Raw genomic sequence first — 22,059 nt, 5'->3', positions numbered from 1 at the left:
CATTCCCTATAGGAAATACTACAAATTGTTATGTTTCAAAGAGGTAATTGGAGAGTATGAAACCAAAAAATGTTGAAAAGGAGTATTTTTTTTTAATTTTTTAAAATTTATTTATTTTTTGACACGGAGTCTTGCTCTGTCACCTGGGTTAGAGTTCTGTGGCATCAGCCTAGCTCACAGCAACCTCAAACTCCTGGGCTCAAGCAATTCTCCTTCCTCAGCCTCCCGAGTAGCTGGGATTACAGGGGCATGCCAGCACATCTGGCTAATTTTTCTATTTTTAGTAGAGACAGGGTCTCGCCCTTGCTCAGGCTGGTCTCAAACTCCTGACCTCAAGTGATCCTCCCACTTCAGCCTCCCAGAGTGCCAGGTGGGAAAGAGTATTATAGAAGTGTGTCATGTAGTTGCTCAATAAAAATGTTGTGTTGTTTTTATAGATTTCATGATATATACGACATTTACCAGCTTTTAAAAATTTATAATCCCTAATAGTTTTTTCTCATTTTAAATATAGTAGATATTCCCTTTCATACCTGATTTTGTATTTCTAATTTGTATTCTTCTTTTTTTCTTTTTTAAATTTGAACTGGACTGCTTTATTGTATAATTTAAGACACAAATATTACATGAATTGCAAATGAAGGCTTAAAATATTCAACAGCCACAAAAACTGGATAACTCATGCTATGCGTCACTCCTCCCATACATACTTTCTGCCTGTGTTCAATTACAGTCAATTCTGAATTGGCTCACCTCTGAATTAGACTTCTAAAATCTTTACCCAGAGTAAAAGACATGAATAAAAGGAAAGATTGTTTCTTCTGCTGGCTTTGGATTGGTTTGTTCTTCCTTTTCTACTTCCTTGAGGTGTGACATTTGGTTGTTAATTTGCTTCTATCTTTTTGATGTAGGCATTTAAGGCTATGAATTTTCCCCTGAGGAATGCTTTTGCTGTGTCCCAAAGATTTTGATAGCTTGTGTCCCCTTTGTTGTTCAGCTCAAAGAATGTTTTTATTTTCATTTTAATTTAATTCTTGACCTAATAATCATTCAGTAGCAGGTTGTTTAATTTCTATGACTTTGTGTAAACTTGAGTGTTTCTCTTGTGATTGATTTCTAGTTTTATTAGGCTGTGGTCTCAGAAGGTATATGGTATGGTTTTGATTTTTTTGAGTTTGTTGGACCTGTTTTGTGTGTGGAGTATGAAGACCCAAGTGCCACATGAAGCCACCTCCTCCACTAACTGGGAAGAAGTGTGGGAAATGATCAGTTCCAAGGACAACAGAACATATGAACTTTATTGTCTAACCAACATCATGTGAAAAGTTTCTTTTTTTTCTTTTTGTATGTCCTAATACAACTTAAATGGAAGTTTTTTATAAATTTGGGCTTCTATCTAATCCCTCTCCTCAATTTCCTCAGGAGGAATTGAGTAATGAAAGCAAGTAAAACAAGATTACACCCACAAATGACTACACTTTGAACATGATTATCAATTTTAAGGGACAGAGACAATTGAATGTTTTGTAATACCAAACATTAAAAAAATCTGTTATACAAACTGCAACTCATCTCCCTAGCATTTTAAAATGTTGGTGTTATTTCTGCATAGACAGATTCATGTATTAAATTAAGCTGAGATTTTAAAGATTGGCACAGTTCCATCATTCTATTTTAAAAAACAAAGATGTTTTAAAACAAAAGAAAATACAAGTTAGTTGGTTCATGTTACATTTCAAAGCCGTTATGTAAAATGTTTTCATTTCTATAAAAACAGGGTCCTTTATGTCACAAGTGCAATTATTTACTGCTGGATGTTTAAATTACACAGACTAGTGTTCAACTGGAACCTGTTGATGGTGATGTCTTTAGGTCTTCTGAGTTCCTGAGTTAAAGGTGTGCCAGGTCCTCTTCTAAGACCATACTTCAGGGGGAGGGGAGGGAGAGGAAATCACAGATCACGTTCTCAAGACTGTTTCACTCTCTTCATGACTTTCTGTTTCTTGGAGATCTGTTCAAAATTTCATCTTCCTCTGCTTTAGGTTTTCTATCTTCCTCCTCTTGATGGGTGCTGCCACGATCTTCTTCAGCACCACTTTTCTGTTTCTCAAGTTTCTCTTCTCCTTCCTCCTACTTACCTCCCTTGTCCTTTTCTCCTCCTTGTCTTCTTCCTCTTCCTTCACAGCTGGTTGAGGAACAGCCTTCTTGTACTCCACAGCAATGGACTGTTTCTTTCCAGAACAACAGAAGAGGATCACAAGGGACACAGGCACAGCCACAGTCAAATGTGACCAGCCAGAGCCACGGGAGCTCTTCAGCTGCCTCCATCATCTGCCGCACCGTGCCTGGCTCTGTAGCCCCATCAGCAGGTTTCCTAAGGCCACATCCATCATTGGCGCAAGCACCAACTGCTCTTCAATCAGCAGATCATAAAGTTGCCCAAAAAAATGTCAGAGGTCATGCACCACAGCTCCAAACCAATAGCACTAAAAGGACTCATTCTAAAAGGTTCGAGATCTTCAAAGAAATCTGGATTTGGTATTTTCCTGGGTTTCCAGATTCCCTGGTAGTTAGAATTGTCCACTATAGGAGGCTTCTGTCTGCCCTTATAATTGGAATTGTCAATCATAGGCTGCTGCCAGGCACCACACCCAGGAACTGACTCACATTTCGGGTTGGCAATCTGAGGAACCTCCCATTCTCCATCCATGTCTTCATCCCATCCTCAACTTTTCTGCATCTGGATCAGGTATGCATTGGGGCTCATCATCTAACCAGACTTCAGGTTTTGTGGCCTCTTCATCTGGAATCTTAGCAGGGGCATCTTCATCCCAGTCCTCTGGCTTGACAGCATCTTGTTTTTGTATTTTTGATCTTTCCTCCCAATCCTCAGGCTTCTGGTCTTCCAGGCCCTCAATTTCATGTGAAGGATATGCAGTACGAATCATGTCATTTAGCAGATTTGCACTGTTCCCAAGAGATTGGTCAACTAAAATTACATATTTCAAAACTATTATCTGGATTCAAGATTAGAGTGTAAAGATGTGTTTTCTTATCAGTAAAACAGGTCTTCAGATCTGCAACTGGCCTCCTAACATGCTTTTCTTCACAAATATCCATCTTAGCATTTTCGTGGTAGAAGATGAAGTGCAATTGATAATCCTGTCCACATTTATCTGGACCAAACATAATCGTGTAAGGGGTCTTCTTGTAGAACTGATCTAGTTTGAGTTCTGGTGTTTTATAATGGGAAGCATTTCCACATGGGGACCATCACATTCTATTCCATTTTGGAAATTAACCTCATACCAAAAAATGAGAGGCTCGATATCAAATAGGAAGGGCTTGTTCAATTTAGCAGAAATGACATGGTATTTGGCCCGAGACATCAATACAAGTCTTTTATTGCCTGGAAGTTTTGATTCTTTCATCTCATCTACCTCCCACTTTCCATCATATTTATCAATTTCATCATCAGTATCTTCTTTCTTGGCTTCAGATAAAATCCATCCTGACAGAGTTCCTCTGTCAAAGGAATCAGCAAAATATACTTTCCCTGCTGGAACTGGAGACTGTAGGTGAATTCTGCAGGTGGAGGAGGAGTGCTGGTAACTGGTGTTAAGTCTTCTACCTCTTCAATGACATCGTCAAGGTTGTCCTTGATATCAATCACTTTGTCATCATCTCTGTCATGAGCCTGAACGATAGCAGTTCCACAGGTCAGTAACATACACAGTAAACATTTCCCTTCTATGATCTTGAGCCTTCTGGGGACACTGGTGGAAACCAAGCCTTCTCCACCCACACACCTGGACCCATGAGCAAGTGGAGACAGTGGCAGAGGGGACCCGACCGTCAAGTGTCACAGAACCAAGAGCTATCATTGCCATACAAGCAAGCCCTATCACACGAAGCCCCATATTCTTTTTCTTAAAGAAGACTCTCCCTAAGCCCTCACAATACTTGCAAAGAAACGAAATATTCTGCCTTCTAGTCTGATGAACTTTGCAGCCTTTCAGATCTAGCCAGTCCATTTACACAGTGTTAGAACCAGAAGTTACAGTGGAGAATCTGACCAGTGGTAATTTCCACTGAGAGTAGGTCATTTTTTTTTCCCAATGACTTATCCATGTTGAACATTTTGATGCCAAAGATTGAGAAATTTTCCCTTCCCTACCCCCAAACCTCCACCCCAGTAGTTTCCCTTTTCACACACGCCTCTTCATTTCCTGATTCTGGCCTGGACTTGAAGCAAAGGTACCTGAGTCCAGCCAGAAACACTGTTATTACAATAGTTTTGGCCTAATAGGGACAGGAAATACCAACAACTTTATGTGAGCTCCTCCCCAATGGAGAGCCAACCTGAATGCATAAACTCGGGGCCCTTGCATAATTCAGATGATGCTCAGATTAGATCTGAATATTTGGAAACACCTTTCCTCCGAATCTTTTGAGGCCACTGGTTAGGTAAGGAATCCCCACAATGAAATGGTGAAACAAGGAATTGTAGCAATATTTTTTTAAATGTAAGCCCCCAAGGAAGAACAAATAACATTTCTACTAGAAATATTATTCCAAATACTAACCTTAATTGTTAATAGAAATAAAATAAGATTTTCAGCAAAAACAGAGAAGATTCAGGTCTTATTACTTGAGAAAAAGAATTATCAGATTTATTGTCCAGTCCTTGCACAATTAAGTATGTTCACTTCAGTCCCTGGGTTCCAGGTAAAACAAGAGAGAGAAAGAGAGAGAGAGAAATTTCACTACAAACTGCCTGATCCTCCCCTAAAGACCGCAAGCTAATTCAAAAAATACATCCCACCAGGCTAGGCGTCTTGCTTTCAGTCAACCATGTCACTATCAAACTGAAGTCATCAATATTGCGTTATAAAGTTTGAAACTTAGTCCTCTTCTTCAACATTACCTTACATACCTGACACAGGTATTTATAATAATCTCTTGTACTTCCACCTTGGGCCATTTTGAAATCTTTATTGTTGTTTGCAGTATTTGACACAATTGTTTTATAGTTCTGTGTATGATGCTAGTAGATATTATTCAGGTAAAATAAACATTTCAGAATTTGAATTGGCCTTGTTGTGACCTGCCTGATGAATCACTCTGGGTTCCCAGCACCGGCACAAGGCTGATCCCCAGATTAATTGGGGAACCCTGTTTACACTGATTCAAGTACGTGCCTGGGCTGGGCTGCTGGAATTGCTTTGGGGAAGAGCACTGAGGTGAGGCCTGTAGGCAGTTAGTTCTCGCCCAGATCTAAATGGTAGTGGAGGGTATGGCATGAGTTTTTCAAAACAACTCTCTCCACGGGAGGCCTGCACTTTTTCTCTTTGTATAGTTGGTTCTAAGCATAATTCCATGACTTCTATTTGTTTAGCTCCTGAATATTTTAGAGTTGATGCACCGTCCATTGGAGATGGTCTCAAGACAGACAGTGGGACTGGGCAGAGGGGTATTGGTGACTGGAGGTGGCCCAGAGAGTGTCCATTTCCTGCAGAGTTCATTATGCAGAGTAGGAACTCAGGTCTGTGTCTGCGAAGAGATGATTGATTGAATAATGAACGAACACACTAAGGAATAAGCAGAAATAGGCTTAGGAGCTAAACTTTATGGGGAATGAGGCCCTGCCAACCTCAGAGACTCACTTAGACAAGAGCCTACTAATCCTAGTGGCATCTTGGTGTGTGATCAGGGCCCACCAAACAACCCAGGTCAGAGGTCAAGAAGGACTTGCCTCTTCTTATTCATACTATTGCTAACTTAATATGACTGTCACTGACCATCAATGCTACTGAAATCTCTATTATCCATTTTACAACTTACTGCCCCTGGCTGTTTTCCTCCACCCACGCACTACCAACCTTTCACCCTTTTGACTATTCATTCCAATCTCCTCCCAAAGTAAAAGGATTAGGGACTGTTTTTAAAACCAGTTTTTCTCTTAATGAGACACTCTAGTGAAAATGAGACCAGGAAATGGGCGGGGGTGGTGGGGTGTAAAGAGGAGAGAGTGAAAAGCAATTTGGATGCAGCTGTGGATTTCAGGTTGTCATAGAGCAACTTCTCTCCAAGTTCACTGAAAGTAGAAGAGGTAAGGTCTATTCAATAAATCTGGAGTTTGTCCACCAGTGAGGCTCAATGTCATCATAATTCCCAATCCCACTAAACCTGGGAGCAAAATGGAATACAAGCAGTAACAAAGGGACCTCACCACATCACAAATGAATAATAAAATCACACTGAAGAGGGTGGGGAAGAAAAGAATTAACCTGAGTTGGGAAATAGAATTTTGTCTATATACTAAAAGGCTAAAGACAAAAGAACTATACACATGTATTATACTCAAGTAAATCTGTGTCTCTCATGGGTATGAGTTAGCAGTTCTGAAACTTGTATGTGTATACTAGGATTGAACAAAAGTTAATCTATTGTGGATAAAGAGAACCAGGTTTCCCACTGTGAGAGAAAGGAGTTACAAATTGGGAAAGAGGAGGGGAGGCTAGAATGAATGCTGTGGATAGAAAGCAGAGGTATCAGGATGAATGCATGGGTGTAAGTGTGTGTGTGTGTGTGTGTGTGTGTGTGTATACAGATGCGCTACCTTCATACAGTAGGGCTACCTACAGCCCTACTCCCCTCTTCACCTTTTTTTGGAGGGCTCATTTAGAGTCCTTGGAGAGTGAAGGAAAATATATTTTGTCAGTGTTTTTTTTTTTTTTTGAGACAGGGTCTCACTCTTTTGCCCGGGCTAGAGTGCCGTGGCATCAGCCTAGCTCACAGCAACCTCAAACTCCTGGGCTCAAGGGATCCTTCTCCTGCAGCCTCCCAAGTAGCTGCGACTACAGGCACGCGCCACCATGCCCGGCTAATTTATATATATATATATATATTTTTTTTTTTTTAGTTGTCCAGATCATTTCTTTCTATTTTTTAGTAGAGACGGGGTCTCGCTCTTGCTCAGGCTGGTCTCGAACTCCTGACCTTGAGCGATCCACCCGCCTCGGCCTCCCAGAGTGCTAGGATTACAGGCGTGAGCCACCCTGCCAGGCCAGTGTTTTTAAAGAAAGTAGATACCAGGGGGCCGGCAAAGCATAGCACTGGAGCAAAACTGCACAAAGGAGGAGGGAAGTAGGAAAATATTAGTACCAATCACAGGTTGAAAGACCCTGTTCCCAAGATACTTCCATTCAGGGGCTATGATCTAGGTCCTGCAAACTTCATTTACTGCATTTCAACTTTCAGAGACTACTGCTTAATTTTAGGACATACCCATGATCTGTATATTTATTTAAAGATGAAAGGCCTTCTGTTTAAACTTTGTGGGAGAAGAGCAAACCAAACTTTTGGGCCACTTTTAAGCCATTTTGGAATTAATGAATGATCCAAATGAAAAGCACAGCTGTTTAGAAGCAGATCTCAGAGATCCCTCACACAGATAGACTCAAGAAACTACAAGCAACCAAGTTACTTTCTCCAGGGAACTTTCCCATCTATTAGTCACTTGCACATCTTAGAAGAGAGATTAGTCAAACAGAGGCTCGATGCCACATGGAGTGAATCACTGCCGGTTCTGTGAAGTCTCTGAGGGATACTGACAAACAATCCACTCCTCCGTTTCCAAAGGAGGATTTATTTATGTGTGAGTTCAAGAACAAGGGAAGATAACTTCATATCAAACTGAGACTTGAATGAGGGAATTAGCGGGTACCCAAAGACCTATGTTGATGGAGAGTGTGGTGGCAGCTACTCTCTACCACACGAGCTGTGTGATTTCTCTAACCTAGGATTTTTTTGTTTCTTTCTTATCACTTAGTAGAGAGAAGATTTTCTTCCGTACTAAGTCTCCCTGTCTTATAACTTCTCTCTTAATCTGACCCACAGCTCCAAGAGACCATGAGGGTTTAAATCAGACTCCAATGTGTTTATTTCCATTGCCTGACTGTAGTTAAGCTAAGAAATTGACAATAGAAATATAACAGGAATTTGAAAGAGATAATCATACCTAAATCATAGGGTAAAAATCCTACCCAGCAGCTACAATGCTTGTGCACAGCCCTGTTTTGGATCTCTGTCCGGAGCCATGAGGCCCGGCAGCTGCTTATCCAAGATGGCTGCGAGCCATGTGGATCGGCCTGCTTATCTAAAATGGCCGACAAAGCCCGCGCATTTGCAAAAGCCCACGAAAGAGCTTGTAAGTTTCCATTTACCCATTATGACGTAGCCCTTGAAAGCCGCCTGAGGGTTTCCTTATATGGAAATCCTTTGGCTGGAAAGCCAGAGCCTCGGAAAGCACCGCCCCTTTACTGTTACTTCCTCTTTCTGCCTTACTTAAGCCTCTGCCCTACTGCCAATAAACGAGACTTGATCAGACTCCTGTCTTGTCTCCATTTCTTGTGTCTTCTGCCTCTCCCAATTCCCACTCCCTCCTCCAGGGTCCGCGTTGACTACCCCGCGGGTCGGGACAGATCTCAAAACTATGCACCTAGAAAAAGCATCACTATTTACAAAGTTTACCCTACAGTACAGCTGGGTGTTCAGATTTTTGAAATTTATTAGAAAATGTATTTCAATGGAGTACATTGAAATATATTGAGTATAGAATAATTGCTAAACCTAAAATTCAGGATTCACTGACCCAACAAATATTGATTGTTCTTGATGTACCAGACTCTAGTTGCTAAGGAAAGAGAGACCAACAGAAAGATGGGTCTTATTCTCAACAAGTGTATGAATGGGAAGAGGAAACATAAACAAAATGAACTAATAATCTGATGCCACGTAACATGTGAGAAGGATGCAGAACAGCATAACGGAGAAAGCTTTTAACCCTGGTGGTGTCACGTGTAGTAGAGAGAGGGCCCTGCAGAAACTGACAGCTGAGTGGTCGCTCAGCAGCCTTTTGGGGAAGGAAGTGGAGGAGGAGAGGGACAGGGCTTTCTTGGAAGCAAAGATAACAGCAGGTGCAAAGTAACGGCCACATGAGATAGTATCTTGTCCTATAAAACTCAAGTCAGTGCTACTGGCGAGTTCGATGGTAAAGCAACAGGAGGCAAAGAGATGCCTGTAGTGTTATGGCATTGCACGTTTTAACCCCACAAGTCCTTACTGGGAAGATATGGGCCTCTGTCTTTTAAATTGAGGCTCCCTCTTTCTAATTTAATTCCATGATCCCAGCGGTCGCTACACATTCCAAAATTCTCTCAAACAAGACCTGCTGCAGAAGCTGAAATAGGAGATTTATCGGCCTAAAAACAAAAAAAAGAAAAAAGGAGTTTCTGTGGCTTTTTGTAGGCATTCCATTAGCTGGAGCAAGGCTGGCATTATAGCCAGCAAGGAAAAGTACAAGCAATTTATACATGCCTCCAACTCATCGCCTCAGTGTATCCTGAAGAATTCGTTAACCTTCAGAGAATCACAGACTCATCCAAGGTGAGGTCATTATGTTGATGTTGGCGGGCTCGGAGAGCAGGTTTTGTCAGCCCTATATCAATCAGAGAAAGGGTCCAGAAGGGCGAGAGGCAGGCTCCAGGCTAACCATGAGCTGAGATGGTTTCAATGGCTCTTACATCATCACTTATAAGAGAGTTATTTTTACAGGAGACCGTCACTAGCAAAACATAAGCTGGCTTTTACTTTAAAGGAAAGATGCCAGCCTCTAAGCTCATTCTTATATTGCCTTCTACGTAACAGAAGAGGTTGTTAGTATAGTGAACAAGCCAAAACAGGGATGCGGAAGCCAACTGTTCTCTATTCCGGCGAGGAAAAGTTCAATGGGAGGTGTGGTCTGGAGCCAACCACAGGATGCGGGCGATTGGAGAAGAGCTCTCCTTCCATTCAGTCCCAGGGCAAAGTACGTAGCCTTCTTTCCTTTGCAAAATAACCACCGGATACTTCTCAGAGAGATGCTACCAAGATGCTGCAGCCTAGAACACAAGTGAGTCACGGTTTGTACAACTCAATGGTGCTGCCAGCCCGCCTCTGCTCTCCCTCACAGTTTTTGTTTTCTTGGTATGATAATTAGTACTTGGCACTATGAATGTGTCTCCTGAGGAAAAAAGAAATGTGGGCACCTGTTATTTCTGGAATGAGGGTGCTGTGCATCCTATTGAGGTAAGCCGTTCACTCAGAGTTCAAGTGCTGACTAGCATATCGTCACTAACCCAGAGCTCCACTGCCCTCATGCTATGTTCTTATCAGTCCAAGAGAAGAAAACATGATTTTCAGCTCCTACTGCCTGTCTTCTGCTGAGTTAAACAGAGAGCGAGCTTGCTTCAGAAAAAACAGGAGTTTTGGAGTTAGCAAAAACTTGAAGGTTATCATCTAACGGTTCCCAAACTGGGCCACACATTATAATCTCTTTGGGATCTTTTTTAAAAAAAATACCAATGCCTGGGCCTACCCTAAGAGCTGTGGGGCCAGCCAGGGCACAAGTGGTCTTTCAAAGCCGCCCAGGGGCTTCTAATGGGCAACCAAAGTTGAGAATCACTGAGCTTGTTCATCAAGGTCATTCCAGATGAAACTGAGACCCAAGAGGCTGACAGATTGTCCCAAGGTCCCATGTCTTATAAAATGTGCCCTTATCTGTGTGTCTGTCTTCTTCTAGACTATGAAATCCTTGAGCACCTGAGCCATGATGTTGACATTTCAATCCACAGTGCCTACCAAAATACATGTTTGATCAAGGCAGAAAGCCAGGAAGAAAAGGAAAGGCCAGAATCTTTTCTTCCCTTTGCTCCATAGCCTCTCGCTGAGAGCAATCGTTGTTAAGATAAACTTGCTGTGAACTTTTTAGCCCTAGAAGAAAGTCATTAAATATCAGATTCCCCAAACTTACGATCCATTCATTTTTGGAAAAGTTCCGTGAGTCGGATTGCCCCCCAAATCCCAAGACAAATGACTCTCCCCTAATTAATCCAGCTGTTTAAAGCTAAGTGCCTGACCTTGTTCAATACCCCATGCTTCACTAAGCTCTCATTTTGTGGGGTCTCATTTATTTCCCTAGTTAAACTTGACATTTTTAAATTAATAGGCTGCTCAGAATGGCATGTCTTGTTTCAGAATCAAGACTCCAGAGTGAAGGAAAGAATTATGGGAAGCGTGTGCCGTGAGGAAAAGACGTAGGCCCAGAGCCTGAGGCGTTGCTGAGACCTCAGTGCAGAGTTCCAGAGTGTTCCCTGGCTTCACTGGCTCTATCCACCACCCACTGGGCACCTATCACCTGCTAGTCAGATGGCATTCAAGTCAAATTCAGCCAGTGTGCATAGGAACTCAGAATGGGGGCCCTGAAACTGTGCTTCAGATATTTCAGTACTGACCCAGGTCCCCTCTCTTCTCGCCCTGGCCACTGCAGTGCATGCTGACCAGCCTTCCAAATGTCCACCTCTCCATACCTGCATTCCTTCGCCTGAGAGCTTTCTCTGGACCCCCAGCCCACTTTGCCCATCCATGTAGCAGACTAGAAGTGCCAGAGAATGAGTATCTCCTCCCCACCCCTACTCTGGCCTTCGACTTGAAACTGACAGGAATTGGGGTTTCTGGCTCCCATCCCCCTCAGGTGCAGGAACCCTGAGACCCATGTTGAGTTTCCCTGAGAAGCAGCCCCCACCCCTGCCCCTACTGTGTCACCTGGCTTGCTAACTTACCTTTTATCAATGCCTTCCCTTCCCCACCCTTTCCCGCTTCCTGGCTGGCCTAAGTATGTCCTCCAAATAAATGAATCCTGGTGTCATGCTCTGCTGCTGGGGACACCCAAGGCAGACACAGTGGCCCTGTCAATTTAAAGGCATTTGATTTCAGGAGAGCCATTTAACCTCTCTGACAGCAGCTGTCCTCAGATGTAAAAGAAGGGAAAGATTTGATGTCCCACATGGTCATAGCAGCAGGCAAAAGGCTGCCTGGCCGGGCTGCCAAAGCCCTCCCTGAATGGCAGGGTCTTCCGTCCTGGCCTCACAGCTAAGTGCACCCCTCCCCACACTCCTCTGGGCCACCTCAGATCCTTTGAATTCTCACAACGTGCCCTGTTCTCACTTGCCCATGAGAGACACTCACGCTGTCCCTCTGCCTGGAACACTCTTCCTCCTTCTGCTTCTTGGCTCCCTCCTACATATCCTCCAGCTCTCAGCTTAAATATCACTTCCCGTGGGGAAGCCTTCTCTGATGCCCAGTCTGGGATCGCATTCTCACTGTATGTTCCCAAATATAGTGCTCCATCATGGCGCTTGGCATGAGTGACTGTGCCGAGTCTCCTCCCCCCTCTCCCCACAAGCACCGTCCTCACTAGTCTTTACACTCCTTGAGGGCAGTAACCCAGTTCATTGTGCTTTCTACTGTGTCCCTGGTACCCAGCCCGAGGCCTGCCATAGCAGGTACTTAATAAATAACTCTTGAATAAAATGCATGCATGTTTATTGAACATTTGTGTTGGAAAATAAAAGGATTTGGGAATAAAAATTAAAACAAAGCTTCCCAATGTAAGTTCTGCCTTATGTGGCTTATACTGTGACAAAATACAGACTTTTTTGTCTCCCTCTGCTCTTCTGTTTTGAAGCCCAGAAAGAAGAGGGTGTGTAAAAGATGGGCTTTCCTCTAGCTGAGAATAGCTTTACCCTTTTTTCCTACTGTGGGCTATCATTTTTATTTTTTAATTTTCTACTTTTAGAGATGGGGGTCTCACTATGTTGCCCAGGCTGGAATCGAACTCCTGGTTCAAGGGATTTTCCTGCCTCAGACTCTAAAGTAAGTAACTGGCACTACAGGCATGTAATACCATGCCTGACTTATCATTTTTAACATGAAAATTTTAAAAGTTGGACAGCACTGTGTTAAAGTAATCCAGCCCAATACTCATTAAAACGTGGAGTTGGAATGTGGAAAAGAAAGGTTAACAGCAAGCATTGTATGTGAGCAGTGTTTGGAAGCAGAGGCCATTGTATTTGTCAGCTGTTAGGGTCACTGCAGCTGTCCTAGGTGCTGGCCTTTCTGACATTCCTTTGCACTTGGGGGCCTGATGGACTTTATCTCAATAATCCCTGGATCCTCTAGGGATGGGGCTATGTTCAAAGGGCCACCCCCAACGTTGTCCAACGATCACCTCTCCTAGGGTAAAGTCTAAATTTCTTAGCATGGGTTCGAGGCTTCCTGGGACCCAACTTTGTTTATCTTTCTCTCCTGGCTCATCTTCCTACATATTCTGCCGCACACTTTCCTTGTCTGTTTCTTTGCAGGCATAACCTTGTTTCACATCCCTAGGAAGTTGCCCCTGCTGTTCACCCAACCACAGAACTCTTTCCCACCCTTGCGTCAATTTTGCCTGCCAACCCCTATTCGTCCTCTGGGACTCAACTCAAGCCCCAGGCAGCCTTCTCTGAGCTTCCAGATTGAAGATCCTCTCTGGTTCCTACTGCCTCCTGAGTTTTCCTCTGGCACAACATTTACGCATTGAAAACTTGTGTTTGCCATCCCCCACTTACTCCATCCTGACACTTCGTGAGCTTTTTGAGGACAGGGTGCATGTCTTATTCACCTTCATCTCCGTAACGCCAAGTACAGGGCCTATTACGATTCAATAAATGTTTGCTCAAATATAATCTAGCCCTTGCTTGACTCCCAGCAGATACATTTTAAATAAATAGCTGGTGGTTGATTTACTAACAAACTATAATTAAAAGTTTTTGCCAAATGCTCTTTTATTTTAAGTGCATTTAGTAAATTTGCAGAGATTGGAAAAGGGAAATATCTTGGCTTTCAAAAAGTTCCCGTGATGTGCACAGGTCTCTCATTTTTTAATGCTGTTATCGCAGACAACAGGCCTGGTGTGAAACACCTGGGCAGGGGAAACGCTTTCCAGGCTTCGCACTACACACTGTAACTTACTCCTCAGATTTCTCACATATTCCAATGTGTGGCAAGTATGACTGTACGTTGATAAGTCCCTAAGAAGTCTATGTTCTATTTTAATCAAACTGAATAGGAGTAGTCCTTTGTTAAGATGAATGAAATCTGCAGTTAGGCATGGAATTCATTTCCGAAGGAGGGGTTATCCAAGAAGGCTTGCTCCGGCCCCGCCTTGGCGTCTGTCCTAAGAGCACCCAAGGCCATCGTGTCCACACCCAGGCCAGGAAAGGGCAGAGTCCCATTCAAGGTTCAGCTGCAGCCCCTGGGGATGGGAGGCTGCGACACCACTTCACTTGTCCCAGGCTTTCAGCACAGCTTGAGGTCTCCTGAGGTTGGGTTTCTGGGGCTCTGGCTTGTTCAGACCTGGCACGCTCCCCACATCCCCTGCAAACCATAATAGCAACTGTTTAGTGAGCTGTCATCAGGCAATTACTGCACATTTGCACAATACCTAGCCTCCTTACACAGGTGGAGTACCTGACATAATGTTTGAAATAATCTTCCCAAAGCTGGTGTGCAGGTGTGCTGGGGAACGCTTGGGCGATCTGACTCCACACCTGTGCCCATGGTAAGTGATGTATTAAAACTGTGATAATCATTATAGCTTTTGTGTTTTTCACATGTCTCAGTTCATTTTATCCCCCTAAAAGCCCTTTTAAGAGAAAGGTGTCTTCCTGCACAGTCCTGCTGGCTGAAAAAGAGATACAAAAAAAATAATAAAAAGAAAAAAGAAAAAGGTGTCCTCCTCTTCCTGATGAGGAAGAAATTGAGGGAGAGAAGGATGGAGAGGCACAACACTGCCAGGAACCTGGGAGTGGGGATAAGGACATATTTCATAAACATGCCAGGCACCCTAAGAAGTAAATTATAAAATCACTCACTGATAATTTAACTACAGTCTTGGAGGTGTCTAGTAGACCCCAAAACTGGCTCACAGTAAAGATGGCTGAGTTTTGCCCTGTTTTCTATCCTACTTTGCTCTAAAGTAGACTATAATTATGATAAGGCAAATGTGTTTGCAATTTTAGCTCCATGAATAAAACAATTCACAGCGTATTCTCTGTTACCACCAGGAATATGGCCTTAAGCAAAGACTCATTATCTCTTGCTATGAAGTATGACAGGCTGTCTTTAGATATCTGAAGATCTCAAGTGTCCACTTAGTCTGAAGGTCCAACTATTATTCAACTGTAGTAGGAAGAGTGAGGCTGAGACTAGGGCTTAAAGATAGCCCTGGTGAAAACGAGCTATTGGTCTCATGGGACCCTCCCAGGGAGTGAAGTGCATGACAGACAAATAAACCCTGCAATAGAAAGTGTTGCCTTTGTCTATGAAACAACATAGTTGGTTCCTCCCACTTGCCCTAATGTGATAGTTGCTCTTTCTGGATTAACATCCTGTTGATTAATGATGCCAGTTAAAACTCAAAGCATGCTGAGAGCTGACCTCCATGAAGGATTGCGAAGCTGTGTGTATCTGATAAGGGGCGTTGGGAAGGGAGAATGACACTGAAAAGGGTTTCCTTGATAACTCTGGTAGTTAAGGATTTACATTAGAAGGAGGTCAGGTCATGACAGTATCAGTTTTAGTTTGTCAATAGGCAATCACAAATTGTAGTCACTGACCTCATCACCACCAACTTCCTAGGCGCCAAGTGGCACATCCCTTTCCAGTATTAGAGAAACTTCCAATCCTGCTGGAATGACTTAGTACTTTTATTTCCAAGCAAGAACATCATACTATATAGAAAAAATTAGGTCAATATTTAGCTTAAGCATCTTCTGGCAGTAGATAATCTTAAACATGGAGAGCATGTATATTTCCCTCGACCAAAGCCTCTTTATGTAGCATTCCTGTTATAAATCCATCAGCCTTTATGTACCACAAAGGAGCTCAGGCCCTTTCCTCCTGCGGGAACTCCTCCTCAGTTAGCCACATGGCTCTCTCCATGGCCTACTTCAGGCCGTCATGCAAAGTCACCTTCGTAGAGATGTCTTCCCCGTCCATTCTTTTTAAATTTGAGACTTCCCTCCACTAACCCTGGCACTACCCAAGCTCCTTTCCCATTTTCTTTTTTCTCCATGATCTACTCTATTTTATACCTGCTTGTTTTGTCTCTTGTCTATCTCTCCCCATGAAGATACAAGCACCGTGAGAGCAGGGATATTAAAATCTCTGCTCTTAGATGAACTCCTAATACATAGTAGCCATTCAGTAACTATGTGTTGGATGGATGGATGGATGGATGAATGATCCCCAGAGCCATGACCTCTTTCAGTTGTCTGGAATCCAACACAGAGACTATGGGGCCAGAAGTAAATAAAGGACAAGCTGATTTCTCAGTTCTCTTTCTGCTTGTTGGTGATTAAACCATCCTCTGTACAAGCTAAACATACCATTTCAGTCCTGAATTTCTGTGTTGATCATATCGTGACATGATAACTTCTTCACTTATCCAGGACCACGCTGTGATAGTGATCCTTTGGGGAAATCCTAGAAGAATAGTATTTTCTAATTTGGTTAAAGGGATCAAAGTGGTTACAGAAGATGTGTCTATGTGGGACTTAAGTCTTTATATGTAGTGCAGTGTAGTATCTGCCCTCCCCTCAAGGGCCAAACTCTGCATACAGGTTAACAGTCGAATTGTCTGTGGCACTTTTTATGCACTGAAGAACTATTCACATTTGCCCATTTTAAATGTTTTAAATGCTAGTTCTTTTCTCTATGTATCAGGGACAGTGTGGCCACCAGTGTCCTCACTGAAAGGAGAATTCCCAAGTGGTTCTGTTGGGCCTTATTTGATCAGAGTTTCCAGCACTTGACACTACTCTTCCTCACAAGATGGCCTTGAGTGTGGCCTTTTGACGGAATCCAAATTTCACAGAACAAATCCTTTTAATAAAGGGATTTGATGTGTGAAGTTTGGATTCAGTCGAGGGGCCACACTTGGGGATCTGGAGGGCCACATACATGTGGCCTTGAGGCCGCAGGTTCCCCACCCCTGGATGGTCTACATTCATATAGAGAACGTTCTTGTATAACAAAACTGAATATATCCAATATGAATAATATTGTGCAAAATAAAAATGAAAAGAGATTAACTTTTGGAGTTGGTGTCATTTACCTATTAAAGGTCTTAATACTCACCCCAGGGAAAGAGCATATTGCATGATATTAAAGGCATTTGCATTTCTTGTAATGCTCTAAAGCTCTCCGTTACTGAGGAAAAAGATTTCCACTCAATTAAATCATGAAGCAGAGGATTATGCAGTTTGAGTCCCAAGACATAATAAGTTTGAAGAGACTGTACATAGGTAAAAACTAATTGGAGAGAAGAAGAAAGGATGTGCTATGGTATACGTTAACATTACGGTAGTATCTATTACAAGCAGTCAAGGTATATCTCTTACTTTGTTCCTTTATGTGGTCACCCTGAATGATATAACTTCTTTCCAGTAGAAATGAATCATGCACCTTTAAGTCGGATGTGGCTAGCTGAGTCTAGAGGGTTTTGGTCCATGAGTAGTGCATAGTCTGATGTCTGCTGTTGCCTTTTGTTTACTTAGAATGTAAACTAAATCCCTGTGTTGGTACAGGCCAGTGGATAGACAACAGGCTGAAATTTTTATGGTGAGAAAAAGTAAAACACAGTGTATCCTCAAAAAAAAATATTAAAATGTAAATTGGGGTCAGAAAAAGGCTGGCATATTGATTATTAAATGTTATTTGATCTGATTTTTTAATCTTTTTAAAATTTTTTTATTTTGTGTGCAGATGGGGTCTCCCTATATTGCCTAGGCTGGTCTAGAACTCCCAGCCTCAAGCCATCCTCCCATCTTGGCCTCCCAAGGTGCTAGGATTATAGACGTGAGCCACCACACCCAGCCTAATCTGATTTTTTCCAAGAAATTTAAATTGTTGGAGTTTAAGGAGTCAATGGAATAAAGAAAAGTTGAGGGAAGTATTATTCTCAGCCTGGTTTTGCTGTTGATTTCTTTTTAGATGCAAAGTAAATATAATAACCTCTAGGAAGTTGATTTTATTATTCTTTACTTGAAAAATAATAATAACATTATGGTTAATTATGGTGTTTTTCTTTCCAAATGAGGCTTTGCTGATTGGAGCATTTGATAAAGATATGGAGTTCATTAGGACAACGTTGTACCCCCCAAAACCCACCTGAGCCTCTTTGCCTTCCCTGTCATACATTGTGCCCCAACTTATCCACACTCCTGGTCACAAGGAAGACCAGAGGAAAGAACATAAACAGAGCAGCATGTGGCTAATGCTCAATAAAGACTTGTTGAATGAGTGTTGCTTGAAATTAGAGCCTCAAATGTTACATTTGGCTGCAGTTATTGATAACTGTCATCCTGTTTTAGCTAAATTTGGCTTTTTCATGTCGCAGAATATATCTGAGGGTGAAACAATAGGAATCTGAGTGATACTGAAAATTGTCATTTCCATGTGTACCCTGTTGGTTCCATGACACTTGAAGTGCGACAAATGTCATTCGTTTATCATTATCATTATCATTACCAGCTCCCTAAACACACACACACACACACACACACACACACACGCACACGCACACACATATGCATGCACACAGAAGCTTCCAGGCCTAGGGGCACCCCAATCTAGGCTTCACTGCATAGCAAAGCTGCCCATCCTGCACTGCCTGGGACTTACATTTGAGAGAACCACAGCCTGTTTGAAACTAACTCCCCAGGAGCCTACTAATTTCTTTCTTTCTGCTCTCCTTTTGATGGGGAACTTGAAAGAAAAAGCTGTCCTCTATCCCTGGAGGTGACAAAGAGCCTAGAAGAGGACTCAAAAGGCTAGATCCAGCCCACAGATGACTTTGTTGTTGTTGTTGATATTATAAAGAGTTTTAAAATTGGGGAAATTTTGCATAAATATGAGGTTTTGCAGCTTCTGTTGAAATGTCAGAAGATCTGGCATCACTGGACCAACATTTCCACGTGGCAGTAACTGGTTGGAGTTGAGTAGCAGCCACCCCTTTCAGAGGGCCCCGTTCCTCTCAGTGCCACACGGTGCCCAACTATCTCACTTATCTCCTTTGCCCTCCTGGCCCTTAACAAGTTTTAAATTGTCGACCCAGTTTTAAATTGCTGACTCAACCTAAACATTGGGGGTGAGACTGAGGGGTCCATAACAGTGAGAAAAGCCTCAAAAATATCAATTAATTTATCACGTGATTGTAGCATCGGCTCCTACAATGTCTGGCATATTTGTACTCACAACTGCTCTCTCTTTCAATTCCCCATAGCGAGAAGCAAATAATTGCATAGAACTTCTTCTGGGCTGGGCATTGTTTCAAAGTTCATATATTTATTCATTTCAATTTTCAGAACAACTCTGTGACGTAGGTACTATTTTTATCTCCATTTTCAAAGGAGGAAACTCTAGGGCAGAAGTTAAAGAACTTGCCCAAGACCACAAGGCTAGTAGGCAGCAGGGCCAGGAATTGAACGTGGGTAGTCAGACTCCAGTCTTGGCTTCTAGCCACAACATTATGCTTCTACACCCCATATCCATTCAGCTAAAATTTTAATTCTTCAAAATATTTTTCCATGTCTATGAAAAATACTCTGGATCCCCTAAATGGAACATGTTTTGTCTCCTAGGGGCTCCCAGACACTCTGTGCTTACTGCCACCATAACACTCATCGCATAGCCCTGAAACTGCCAGTTGAACTCCAGTCTAACTCTGAAGCAAGGAGAGTATCTTATTTACCACCATGTGGTATGCAACAGACGTACAATAGTGTTTGTTGAACGAAAAAATAAAATGTGCACTGTCTAACTTTTGTATTTCTACCCTCTGGTACAAAATCGTCATGTCAAAATCGGACCAATTAATAGGCTACTGAATGGTCTCATTGCCTCTGGGCTCCCATCTTTCCAAAGCAAAGTTCTCTTTTGCAAATTCAGATAATAATAGCTTGTTCTCAAAGATATTGTAAGGATTTAATGAGAAAATGTTTATAAAGTGCCTAACCCAGGTCAGTGCCTGGCACTTAAAAGGCACTCACAATACAGTACCTACTATTGTAGATGATACTGGCATTTTTTTTTTTTTTTTTTTTTTTGAGACGGAGTCTCACTGCATTGCCCAGGCTAGAGTGCCGTGGTGTCATCCTAGCTCACAGCTACCTCAAACTCCTGGGCTCAAGCAATCCTCCTGCCTCAGCCTCCCGAGTAGCTGGGACTACAGGCATCGCCACCATGCCCGGCTAATTTTTTCTATATATTTTTAGCTGTCCAATTAATTTCTTTCTATTTTTGGTAGAGACGGGGTCTCGCTCTTGCTCAGGCTGGTTTCGAACTCCTGAGCTCAAACAATCCGCCCGCCTCGGCCTCCCAGAGAGCTAGGATTACAGGCGTGAGCCACCACGCCCGGTCGATACTGGAATGTTTTAATCAATATCCTTTTTATAGAGTTACCCCTAGACGGAACTCCAGCTCCAGTCTCCAGCCCATGCGTGTGACTCCTTTCTCAGCTTCAACCTGTGTTTTTCCATCTGGCATAAATGAGAGGGTGCCGGGAGCCACAGAATAAGCAGGTTTCAGCTCCCCAGGAGCAGAAATTATACTCAAGGGCTTGACATACATGGTGAAGAAGGCACATTATTCTGTGTTAACCCTTGAAAGCATATATTATGGAGTCTATAGCAAAATTTGCATGAATGTTTCAAAAGAGAAAACGTAAGACTTAAACAAAATTCTTACTTGCAGATGGTTGCTTTAGGTTAACATCCTCAGACCCCTCTGGAAACTTAGGGTCAACTGCCCTGTGAAAGTATTGTCTGGCACCCAACAGATGCTCAAACCCCTTCCTGCCTGCCAAACTTCTTCCTGCTCTTTTGTAGCCACTGGTTTCAATGAGAAGCTCCTCTGTAAATGTTTTCAGTTAACAATTATAACAAAAATAAAGGCAACCCTTACTGATCTCCTGCAGTGTGACATCACCCTGTTAAGCAACTTACATATATTATATCGTTTAATTTTCTAGGAACTTAGAGACATAGATACAACTAATATCTGCTCTTTACAGAAGGGCGACAGGCCTGGAGGCTTAAATGACATGTTCCAAGTCACATGGCGTAGCTGTCTTTTTTTGTTGTTGTTGTTGTTTGGCTAATTTCTTTCTATTTTTAGTAGAGATGGGGTCTCACTCTTGCTCAGGCTGATCTCAAACTCCTGAGCTCAAGCAATCCTCCCGCCTCAGCCTCCCAAAGTGCTAGGATTACAGGTGTGAGCCACCATGCCAGCCATAGCTGTCTTTTAGTGAAAACAGATTCAAATCCAGACATCAGCATGCAGCCATTAGGACACATTGCCTCTAGTCCCGTCACCCACTGTTTCATTATTATTCTTATGTTGATTTAAATATGCACATCAGATCTTTGAGAGAAAAAGGTGAAACTCATGTCCTTTGTTTAGACTCTCTCTCAGTTTTCACCCACACAGTGCTGGTATACATTTAGTAGACTAAATAAATACAGCTTAGCCTATATACCATTAAAAATAGAAGTTTTATTTTAGATCCTTTCTTTTTCCTAAGGACTTCATGTTTGTGCACTATCTAGAATGCCTGGCAATAAAACATAAATTTATATTACATTTTAGAAGCCTTTCAATGGTCCATTTCATTATAAAAATAGCAAACTGGGTGAAAATAAGAGTATTTCACCTTACCACTTTAAGCCCTTTCCGAAAGGCTAAAATATTGGCACTGTGTTCAGCCAAAGCTGAGAAGAAATTCTAAGCATAATTCTTTAGTAAAACCCTACATTAAAAATTAAAAATAGAATTATAAAGTGATAGGCTAGATTAGCAATAAGCATTTTTAAATATAAATAAATAAATGAGAATTTTAGAAGAACATATTGGTCTTCCCCCTCCTTGTTCAACAGCTTCTGTGCAAATGTGAAGTCTACTTCAATGACAAGAGGGTGTGAAAGGAAAAGCCATATCAAATGAGAAACACAGTCACTAAATGGAGTTAACCACTTATAATATTTGACCTTTCACAATTCAAATAATTTGGGGTTTCACAAAACTTTCCAAAGCAGCCAGCTTCTATTCAGAATGCATTATTATATTTTTAAGTAAAAA

The 22,059-nt window shown here is 42.3% G+C and overlaps 1 pseudogene; it reads right to left on the bottom strand.

The window, feature by feature from the left end:
* Positions 1 to 1,986: 1,986 nt before the first annotated feature.
* On the bottom strand, positions 1,987 to 3,754 carry LOC105827157 (annotated as a pseudogene).
* Between the last annotated feature and the right edge of the window lie 18,305 nt (positions 3,755 to 22,059).

Source organism: Propithecus coquereli, unplaced genomic scaffold (assembly GCF_000956105.1).
Source record: "Propithecus coquereli isolate 6110/MARCELLA unplaced genomic scaffold, Pcoq_1.0 Scaffold98, whole genome shotgun sequence".
Taxonomy (NCBI): domain Eukaryota; kingdom Metazoa; phylum Chordata; class Mammalia; order Primates; family Indriidae; genus Propithecus; species Propithecus coquereli.
Note: the sequence above shows the minus strand (reverse complement) of the source record. Positions and strands in the feature narration are given on the sequence as shown.